Raw genomic sequence first — 11,913 nt, forward strand, 5'->3', positions numbered from 1 at the left:
TTTTTATACCTTGCATTTATTGGTATTGCTGAAAGTGAAGAAGACTTAAAACATTTACTGATGAAGATCAAAGAGCACAGCATTTGGTATGGATTACATCTCAATGTTAAGAAAACAAAAATCCTCACCACTGTACCAATAAACAACATTCTTATCAATGGAGGAAAGATTGAAGTTATCAAGGACTTCATTCTTCTTGGATCAACTATCAACACTAATGGAAGCAGCAGTCATGAAATCAAAGGATGTATTTCATTAGGCAAATCTGCTGCACAAAACCTTTTTAAAGTGTTGAAGAGCAAAGATGTCAGCTTGAGGACTAAGGTGTGCCTGACCCAAGCCATGGTATTTTTAATAACCTCATTAAGCGAAAGCTGGACAGTGAATAAGGAAGTCCATAGAAGAATTGATGCTTTTGAGTCATGGTGTTGGAGGAGAATAGTGCAGCCAGAGGGTTCCTTGGAGGCCCAAGATGGCCAAACTTCATCTCTCATACTTTGGACATATTGTCAGGAGGGACCAGTCATTGGAGGATAGATATCATGTTTGGTAAGGTGGAGGGTCAGAGAAAAAGAGGAAGACCCCAATGAGATGGATTGGCCAAGTGGCAGCATAGATGGACTCAAGCGTGGCAACAGTAGTGAGGTTGGCCCAGGATCAGGCAGTGTTTCATTTTGCTATGCATAAGGTCACTATGGGTCAGGACCAACTCAATGGCACCTAACAACAATTGCTCTACCATATCCAGCAGATTCTTACACAAAACATGGCTCTTAACGCCTTCATTTAAAACCAAGCCTTCATAGTTTCCTACAAGTTCTTCTTCCTCTCCTAACTCATTTTTTTTTTCTCCTTATGTAATTACCACAGTTTCAAGTTACCACATTACCAATGCTATTTTACAGCGTCACAAGCACTAACTCTTTCAGTATTCCTCACACTCAATCTTTCCATTTCTGCTTTATGTGCCTTCACTCCTACCTCTTTTCCCCAAAGGCATCCCACTCTCCTAATTCAGGTCTTGAGCTTCCTTTCTCTTCTGATAAAATATGTTCTGATAATCCCTAAAAGCCTCTTGGTATGTTTTACTCTTCATCCTTTAAGCTTCTACAATCATTTTTTACTATATTATTTTTCAGACAAAATATTATCTAAGTCCAAGAAATACTAGCAGTGGAAGAAAAAAAAAAAAAATGGATAAGGCAGAGCCCCTGTCCCAAAGGAGCTCAAAATTTAGTGGGAAAGACTATGGATAATATGATTTCTATGCCATGAGCTCAGGTTATAGTAATACCTCTACAAAGTATTATAAGACTCACAGAGTGAGCATACTTTTCTGTTTTGGGGAAGGTAAATAATACAGGAGATGTGTTTTTGTACTATTTTTAGTGCGTATTATATAAAAATAAATTAGGGAACAAAATTCTGAGCCCCAGTAAAGATCACTATTCTTTCCTGGTATGGAAATATGTCTTTTTCTGGTAACATACAGTCTGTGGATTTGAACATCTGGAATTTGCAATGATGTACTGCACTAGAAAATCTGGTGCAAAAGACCTCTTGAAAATGTTAAAAAGCATAGATGCCACTTTGAAGACTAAGATGGGCATGACCCCAAGCCATGTTACTTCAATCACCTCATAAGCATGCAGGGAGTGCTGCTTGATACTGTAGGACAAACAATGGACAGCGAGGTTGGTGGTTCAAACCTATCAGCCACTCATTGTAAATCCTATGTAATGTTGCTGAGTTGGAAATGACTCAATGACGCTTAACAACATACGTAGGCTAAAGCTGAACAATGAATATGGAGGCAATAGACAGAATATTGAGACATTTGAATGACGGAGATGGCAAAGAAAACTGAATATACCAGAGACTTGCAGAAGGATAAAAAGAAAAAAAAACATGTCTTGGAAGAAAGACAGTCAGAATGATCCTTAGAAGCCAGGATGTCAAGAGTACATGCCATGTACTTTGGACACATTATTAGGAGGAACCAGTTCTGGAGGAGCTAATGGTTGGTAAAATATAGGGTCATCCAAAACAGAGGAAGACTCTCAATGAGACTGACACAGTGGCTACACCAACAGTTCAATGACAATGGTAAGAATGGTGCAGGACAGGGCAGTATTTTATTCTGTTCTACATACAGTCACTATTACCTGGTTCTGCCTCAAAGCACTTAACAATGTCTGTTTCTTTGTAGGAGTTGTTCCTGTTGAATGCTGTTTAGTCGGTTCTGACTTATAGCACCCTGTATAGTATTCCCAAAGAGCATCTTGTGGGTTTGAAATGCTGGTCTTGTGGTTTGCAGTCCAGTGCTGATCCTACAGCACAACACCAGGAATTCCATGGGTGTTGTTAGGAAGTCATAACAATTATATAGTCTCCCAATTAAATTGAAATCTCCAAGAGAGAATGAATTCTATTTTGGCATCTGGTATCAGTAGAACCCACTCACTGATGATCTGAGGATCATGGCATGCTTAACCTGCTTACAATTCTAAATGTCATCTATGATCACACACCCTCCTTTCCACTTGTCATCATGAAGAGCAATGCACAAGCTTCTGCTTCCCCATGCAAAGGTAGTCAGCTTACTGTCTTGGCAATTAAAAGAAAACAACAAAAAAACTAAATGGAATTTTCCTTAATACTGAATCAATTTCAGTGGAAAAAGCTCAGTGCAATGAGAGCTTTGAGATGGTTTACTAATAGCTTTTATTTCATGATTGTGGTTAATTAAAAACCATAATTAAAAAAAAATTATTCTAGTCTGACTTTGACTCATGGAGGGTTTTCAATGGTTATAAATCTGGGTACCTCTGGGTAGATACTAACTGCCAAAGTTTGGGTTAGTTGTGAAGTTCTTAGCCATTTGTGCCACTGAGAATTCCTTGGTGTTTATGTGCGTGGAGTCAGTTCCGACTCATAAGGACCCTGTACAGGGTTTCCAAGGCTGTCAGTCCTTACCGAAGCAGAAAGTCTCATCTTTCTCCTGTGGGACAGCTGGAAGTTTTGAATTGATGACCTTAAGGTTCACAGTCCAATTTGTAACCACTACGCTACCAGAGCTCCTGAGTCCACCCTAAATAAAAAGTTGCCCCTGGAATCAACTTTGACTCATGCTGACCCCAAGTGTATCAAAGAAAAACGATATGCCACATGGATTTCAATGGCCACTTCTCAGAAGTAGCTCACCAGGAGCCTCCATGTGGATTCAAACCTCCAACTTTTCATTCAGCAGCCAAATGTGTTAAACATTTGCATCCCTCAGGAACTCCTTTTGGTCAGTAGAAGACAGAAATGGCTACTCTTGCTCTGTTTATTCGTAGTGGTTACGAATCGGGCTGCTAACCTCAGGGTCAGCAGTTCAAAACTATCAACTATTCCATGGGAGAAGGATGAGGGTTTCTGCTCCTGTAAAGATTTACAAGCTTTGGAAACCCTATATGGGTCGCTGTGAGTCAGAACCGATTCCACGGCACATGACCACCACCCACCATTCTTTATCATTTTTCCCTCAATTCTTCTCCCTCTTTCTTTCTACTCTTCTCCATCTCTGTAATCGGAGTTCCGATCTAGGATACCCTCGGATGTCTTCCTGGCAAGGTTGTTTTGTGATGCCTGCAGTTGGTGCAGGAGGAAGCGCTCTTCAAACACTCTGAAGCCTGTTTGAAGGGTCTCAGCATGCCCTGAAGGCTTCCTTTTTTGTTTGTCTGTTTTTCATAATAAACAGTAGGCAGTAGTCTTTTATCTGTAAGTTTATTTGCAGTGGAGTCACTTTCAGGGAGGAACCAAGCATTTTCATGCTTCTGCTTTTCTCTGTGCAGTAGGAGGTGTTGAGCCCATTGCTAGGGGTGAGAATCTTGCTCCAAAGGGCCTGGACAGTTTGATTCTCAGCGCTTCATTGGTACCCTTACTGTTGATATAAACATATCTGAGAAGTATGCATCACTGGATTAATTTGTTTGCAAGTTTATTGCTATTGTTGGCTGTAATGTTGAGTCCAGGTACAAAAGAACCAGTTTGTTGTGATCCTAAGGGTTTTCATTGGTTCACTTTGGGAAGTAGGTCATAAGGCCTTTCTTTCTAGTCCCTTTTCATATGGAAACTCCTGACATGTGGTCAGTATCATAGCAATATACAAACCTCCACTTGTAGACTGTGTGTGATGCAGTGGGATAAGCACTGGACCACAAGGTCGGTTTGAACCACAAGGTTGGTGGTTCAAACTCACCAGCCGCTCCTTGGAAACCCTACACAGGGTTGCTATGAGTCAGAACCGAACTGACAGCACTCAACAACAACAACGATAGACAGGGAGTGGCTGCACATGAGATGTACTGGGTGGGTGTGTAAGGGCAGAATCAAACTTTCACTATTACCAAGTTATAACTGTAATGCTATCTAGGGAGCCAATGCAAAGTAGATTTATTTTTCTTTTCATCAGTTGTGATTAGCAAACCTATGGAGTGAAAGATCACCAGGATGTTCCTTCCCACTGAGTATGTCTGTTTCCTTACCTCCTTCTTGGTCTATCATCCCTCCTTGTCCCTACCTCTCCCCTTTTCCTGGCAGTAAGGTTTGCTTGATAGTGTCTGTTCTACTTAGTAATGAGGTTAATCACTTTCCAACAATCCTGGTCTCCCCTCCCATCTTTGTTGCTTATCATTATTATGCAACAGGGAAAAACATCACTAATGAAACTTCTCACATTGTTACAAGTTCCTATCAGGTACTCACAATAAATGAATAATTTAAATAGCTGATAAAATGCTGAAAGATCACTTTATCTGCTTTTACCAGCTTACTGAGGAACAAACGTTATCAAAGAAGTAAATTCTCAGTCTTGCAGAATATCTATCTGTGGATAATACATCTGTTCTTAAGTCAGAGTTCTGAATTCTGCTCTTCATACCCAATTCTAGCCAAGATGAAATTCCAAATTCATGTCATGTGCCCTCCTTTGTTAACGACATGACAGGCATCTATTACGTTAAATGGATAGCTTGGCTGATTCTGGACCAACATCATGGAATTACTGGCAAGCGGAGGCAGGAGGAGACTTTTTGTAAAAGCTTAAAGGAGAGGCCATGACTGTCTAGCCCTTCCTTCCTCTCTCTAGCAGGTCTAATCACAGAGTCTACACACAAAATCTGGTAGGAGCAGCTCGACGTGGAGTCTGTGGTCACAGGGACAGATGGCACAATTTCCAGTTGCATCAGCTGCTACCCTGGAAAAGGCCTACATTTCTTCTAGAACAACATCCTACCCTCCTGAAGGAGCAGCTGGAAATCATTTATTCTAGTTGTCACAGGATCCAAAGGGCGGCAAAGGTAGACTTTTCACCTCTGTGCATATAATTACCACCTCACAAACATCAGTTTAAAACGCTAGCAGCTTCTATAAATGTCTTAAGTTGCTTTCCGACGACACTTTATTTTTTCTGCTTATGAAATTGAAGGGAAGTAGCTGGAAATAAAATATTGTGCTAATTCACAACAAAAATGTTGTAAGCCTTAGCAAAATTATGTAGATTCTACTCAGACATTGTTTTCTCTAGAAGTGATTGTTAGACAAAATGTATGCTTAGTAATCTGCAAACTGCTTGCCTTTATGCATTTCATTTGATTTTGGCTTTGCATAGGTACTAAACTAAAAAGAATTATCACAAATTTAATCAGTCCAAATTAAGAGTTGATGTACTCAGAGACAGCACTTGAAACAATGTCAAGGTTAGAAGATATAATCCAGATGTATACCATCACTTATAAAACCAAAGCTAAAATTACACTTTTCTTTTTTTTTTGAAAAGTACACATTTGGTGGGTTGGGATATTTTTAGTGTGAGCCCAGAGGAAAATCCAGGGTTTGTGCCATTACAGCAGTGCTTAGTTTTCATGAGTTTGGAATGTAGTCATCCATTCAGCTGAAGATAGGCAAGAACATCAGTGTGTGCTAGAACAGAGCCTGCATTGCCTTCGGTGTGTATGGACAAAAGACTAATTCTTTGTATTGTTGGAAAAGGGAACAGCCACATCACAAACCACTACTGTTCAAACAGCCCAAAAGCTGCATGGAAAAGGAAGTTAGTTAACTAAAACAACTGTCCAGCTAACACTTCACACAATAGCACTGCCATTTCAGTGGAATCCCATCATATGACTGAGATAAATAGGTTGTAAGCTTTGTAAGGTAAGGTTTTTTTTTGTTTTTTTTTTTGAAAGATAATACATTTTTACAAGGTAAATTTTTAGTTGCAAACTATGAAACCTAATACTCTTTAACTAATGGATATACAATGTTGCTACTTTAGAGAAAAAAAGCAAAACAAACAAATATAAAACACTTGAACTACTCAAAATAGAGCTTTGGTAACTCCATGACCAAACACACAAATGCAGGCAGGACATGTGTTTTTGTTTCTGAGAAAGTAAAGGCCAGACCCATGGCACAAATAGAGCATGGCTGAAGGAAAGAGGAATCTACTCTGGGGTTAAGGATTGGTCACCCTTTCTCCTTGTTGCTGTTGGTAGGTGCCTTCAAGTGCATTTTTGATTTATGGTAACCTCTGTAGAGGAACAGGTCACCAGCTCTATGTCTTGTAAAGCTCCTAGGTGGATTTAAACTACCAGCTTTAAGTTATCAACCAAGGACTTAACTGTTGAGCCAACAGAGCTCCTTACTTTCTTCCTAAACTACTCAAGTTAGTGTTTTAGTAGCTGAAGGGTCATTGTTTAGGTGGAAGGATGTAATCCTGAAGGGTCAGTTGACAACATTCAGTATCATGCAGACCTAATAGTCCAGGTATGAACAGCAGAAAACTGAAAATGACTTTGACTATGATACCACATACACATATTGGGCACACCCTTTTACTGTGAAGTGAGGTCAGCACCACCCAACTTTACCACAGGCCCTTTGAAGCAGGTGGAGTTGAGACTGTGGCCACTGACTCTCCCAGACTACAGTCAAGCCTACTGAAAATGCACTAGGTCTACTGAATCCCAAGTTGTCAGAAACAAAACTCACAGTCATATAGAGAAGTATGAGAAATATAATACAGCAGCACAAAGATCATCTTACTGGATTTGATTATGTTCTCTACTGATGAAAAGTGTAAATGTAAATTATACGTAGCAAAAGAGGATATTTTAAGTAAGTAAAAAATAAAAGGGAGAAAATAAGAAAATGGTGTATCTAAGAGGTACCTAGTTCTCTGCTTAGTCCCTTCTAGTATTTCAAATAATGGTTTAACTGTAATCAAACATTATAATATAGCTAATATAAAGCTCAATTTTGAAGCATAAAAATAGTCAGGGAGTTTGAATAACTTGCCTAAAGTCATAGACATGCAGAAAAACATGAAAGATGCAAAATGGAAGCTTTTAGTATAAGGAATTAAAAGCAAAATTTGAGTTCATTGTAGAAGGGGTTATGTTACAATTGTCATCATGAAGACTGGCAAAGATAATTTCTGAAGAGAGATAATACAATTTCCTTAAGAGAACTTGAGTTTGAGATTTCAACAAAGAAGGGAAAATGTTTGAGAAAAAGAAAATCAAGATTCAAGGTATGAATCTTGATTTTGGACATAAATGTAGACTCTTCAGAAAGCTGGTTTAATTATCAGAAGAGGATCCCCATCCCTTCCAGGTGACATTAATGGTAAATATGGTAGCCCTTTAATATGTGATGAACTATCATATACCTGCACAGCTTTTTACTGATTTTTTTTTCCAGCAAAAGTAAATGTATCTAGTGTATATGCTCACCTTTTTTTCTCAATGTACTATACTTTTATCAAGGGTATTACGCAGGTAAGTCAGATAATGAAAATCTTTTGCCTGTGGTTTATTTTTTGTTGTTGATATAGGTATTAATATATTATAAATATAAACACTAATGGGATGGGCATGATACCTGTCCAATTCTATTGAGCAGTAAAAAAGCAGTAAAAAAAGTTCTACAGATTCAACTCTTCACTTGTGACATGTTCTACTTTATCTAGTAGTTGCTTATTTGGATGTATTTACTATTTTTCCCACCTAAAAACTAAACCTATTTCAATCAAGTTGATTCTGGGATACACTGATCCCATGATATTTACAAACAGAACTATGCTCCATAGGGTTTTTGATTGTTGTAATCTTTTTTAAAAAAAAAAAAAAAAACTTCATATTGTGAATTGGGTGAAATTTTACAAAGCAAATCAGTTTTTTATTCAACAAGTCATACACGTGTTTGTTTCACGTCATTGAGTGGAATCCCTACAGTGTAACATCACTTAACCCACTTCCTCCCTGGTTTTCTATTTCCATTCCTCCTTCTTTCCTAAGTGTTCCTGTCTTTTGAACTTTGTCCTTGGGAAAATACTGCCCTTTTGATCTCAAATGATTTTCCAAGGAGTCCTTACCTCCTAATGACAATATATGGTGTTATGATTTACCACAATGGGCCTATGTATTGTTTGGGTGAAAAGTGTGCCACTGGGGTGAGTTTCGTTCCCACACTAAAGGTGGACTAAGGACCACAGTCTCCAAAGCTTCACCAGTCTCAGTGTAACCAATAAGCCCAGTCTTATTTTTACGATTTTAAGCATTGGTCCACATTTTCCTCCAACTCTATCCAAGACCTTCTAATGTGATTAATTTCAGAGCAGTCAGTGGTGGTAGCTGGGCACCATTTAGTTTTTCTTGTCTCAGGATCATGGAATCCATGTTTAAGTAATCCAGTCATTCAACGGACAAATTGTTTCAATTTTTTTCCCTCATCTTTGCTTTGGATAGGGAGGGACCATTAGTTGCACCGTAGATGGGTGCTCACAAGCTTTGAAAACCACCAAAAGTAGGACTGGAAACACTGCCTCTGAATGACTGTTGTCTTAATAACAGTAGCTCATTAGATCTTTCTTCCATAGCACCACTGCGGATTTACCATCAACTGATTGTTGGGTAGCAGAAGCAAATTGTGAGCACCATTTCCCCCAATATCTGCTATTTTTAACACACTAAGGATAGGACCTCTGAAGTGGCACTGCAGGATAAGCACTTGACCACAAGGTCGATTTGAATACCAAGGTCATTGGCTGAAACTCACCAGCAATTCCTTGAAACCCTATATAGGGTCGCTGGGAGTCGGAATCCACTCGATGGTACTTAATTACCACAACAGCAAAGGCAGGAATTTGAAACTCTTTTCTTGTATTGTGTTCTTAGGTTTCCTTGGTTACTGACTTTGAGGCCTTGATCTTGATTGAACCTTCGGGGTTTTGCAGTGTGGCTCTGTGGGATAATGCGTCAGACTGCAAAGTCATTTGAACTGCAAGGTCCGTGGTTCAAACTCACCAGCTGCTCCTTGGAAACCCTATACAAGGTTGCTATGGGGCAGAATCGACTCCACGGCACTTAACAACAAATATACTGCCAGCTCTGCTCTTTTTCCGGGACCCAAGATCTTCAGGTTCTTTATAATCAGAGTAGGCTTTATAATCAGAGTAGGGTTATCATTCTGAGTTCCTGCATCAATCTGGCTGTGAGGGTAAATCCAGAAACAGGCAGCTCAGAATTCAATGTAATGTGTATTTAAGGGAGGGGATTTGGGACTCTATAATCAGCTCCTAAGGAGAATAGTGGTTACGAATCAGGCTGCGAACCGCAAGATCAGCAGTTCGAAACTACCAGCTGCTCCGTGGGAGAAAGATGAGGCGTTCCATTCTTGTAAAGATTTACAGCCTCGGAAACCCTGTACAGGGTCGCTATGAGTAACAACCTACTCCACCGCACAGAGCCAATCAGTTCCTAGTGTAGTGCCCTGTGGGGTGGGGGAAGGGAAGAACATATGACAAATGTCCTCAACTACTAACCAATAGACGGAGGTTTCAGTGCACTCAGAATTGCAATGGAAGAAAGCGCTGGTGATCTATTTCAGAAAATTCAGCCACTGAAAATTCTGTGTAGCACAGTTCTACTGACACACATGGGCTGCCATGAACATCACTGGCACATGGCAACTAGTCTTGGTTAATAGTGGCTACAGCACAATGAGCTTAGCTCAAAGGGTTTTGAGGAAAGAAGACATGTCCAATGAGCCAAACAAGACATCCACACTTTACTGCCTTATTTGTGAAAACTTCTAGCCTGTCACACAAACACAGAGCAAACCCAGAGACAATTCCTTCCTCGTGGATACAGGGCACGCATAAAGAAATTGGGAACTTGGGATTCATTATTGCATAAATTCTATAAGTGGTAGCTTTCTCATAGCAAAATTCTCCAGTGCTTTTATTGGAGACTATTCCTGGCTTTTATTGGAGAATATTCCTGAAACCATATAAATTCAACAAAACTGCTGCATTATTATCTGTTAATTTTTGTTTGTAAATGGAAATTGAAACATTTAGTCTTATGTTTTGTTGAGTAAAGTATGGTCAATGCAACAGCCTAATTACTTGGAAACATTTTAAAAATAGTTTAGAATTGATATAAAATTGTTAGGTTGGCCTTACTGACTCCTTTTTGGTTTACTCCTCCTACTAATTTGGTGCCAGTAATTGTCATGGAGTTCTATTATAGAAATGTGGCTGGCACCGAGGGTCATGACTTAACATTTTACCTCTGAGATGACAAATGATGTGAATCTCAGTAGATTACAAACATCAGTTTCATTCATGTGACTCTTCCTTTGCTACAATAAAGTTATTTCTATGACTTACACAAGAAACAAGGCAGGATAATGCACTGCACCACAAGGTCAGTTTGAACGACAAGGCCAGTGGTTCAAACAGAGTGGCGGCTCCTTGGAAACAGGATCTCTATGCGTTGGAACCAACTTGACAGCACTTAAATCATACACAACACACAAACACATACGAATGTAAGTCAAATATCTGTTAGTCTGGTTATATTAAAACTTTTTTTGGCTGCACTGTCTTATCAGTGCTTTCCAATCAGGGTCACTGCTGTGCAGGTGTAAGCACAGAAATCTGCAAACAAAATTGGACCAATACTCGAAGGAAGATACATGGATTCATCACTACGAGCTTCAGAGTAAACGGCAGAGTATGGAATGGTAAGATCCTCAATCACCAACCCAGAAAAAGTTCAAAAGTCAACCATCAACTGGAAAATTGATCCTTAAACAGTTTTCTGGGAGTCTCAAGGGCCAATATTGGAAAACTCCTAGGAAAATTTTCAATCTCAACAGTGCTCATTACAGTGAGATGCTCACTGAAGTGCTAAAGCCTAAACTTTGGATTAAACCCAGAGGACTGCTATCTAAGGGCATTGTGATCTTGCATGACAATACTCATCCATACACCTCTGCCCACAAAGCTGTCACTCAGCAAAAACTTTTGTTTTGAGGTCTTAAAGTCTCCTTCCTATAGTCTCTTCTTGCTCCATTGAACTTTCACCTGTTTGGTCTCCTGAAAGAAGCTCTTCAAGGACAAAGATTCACCTCTGATGAAGTGAAGAAAGTAGTGCATTTGTGCTTTGCAACTCAGCCTTAAGCAGTTTTTAATAAGAATACGAAAGTTTGTTGACAATGGACAAAATGTATTGAAAAACAAGGAAATTATATCAGAAAAATGATACATTTGCCTTTTAAAAGTTGAATAAAATAAATCCTACAGCCATAGTGTGGATAATTGTGAACCACCATTATGTGAGAGAGATACACAGGAGAGAAATAGAAAGAGAAAGAGATCTAGAGAGAGTCTAGTGTAATACTATGGTGAAAGTACTAGATTGCTAATCACAAAGTTTACAGTTTGTACCCACATGCAGCTCTCAGAAACTCTGCAGAATCTCTATGAGTCACAATTGACTCAATAGCACACAACATAAATACATGCATATGTGTGTGTACGTATATATATACACACACATATATACACACATATATATA

The 11,913-nt window shown here is 39.2% G+C and overlaps 1 pseudogene; it reads left to right on the forward strand.

Moving 5' to 3' along the window:
* Positions 1 to 4,983: 4,983 nt before the first annotated feature.
* The window catches only part of LOC102820562, a 30,495-nt pseudogene continuing 23,565 nt past the window's right edge, over positions 4,984 to 11,913 (forward strand).

This window comes from Chrysochloris asiatica, unplaced genomic scaffold (genome assembly GCF_000296735.1).
Source record: "Chrysochloris asiatica unplaced genomic scaffold, ChrAsi1.0 scaffold00009, whole genome shotgun sequence".
In the NCBI taxonomy this organism is placed as follows: Eukaryota; Metazoa; Chordata; class Mammalia; order Afrosoricida; family Chrysochloridae; genus Chrysochloris; species Chrysochloris asiatica.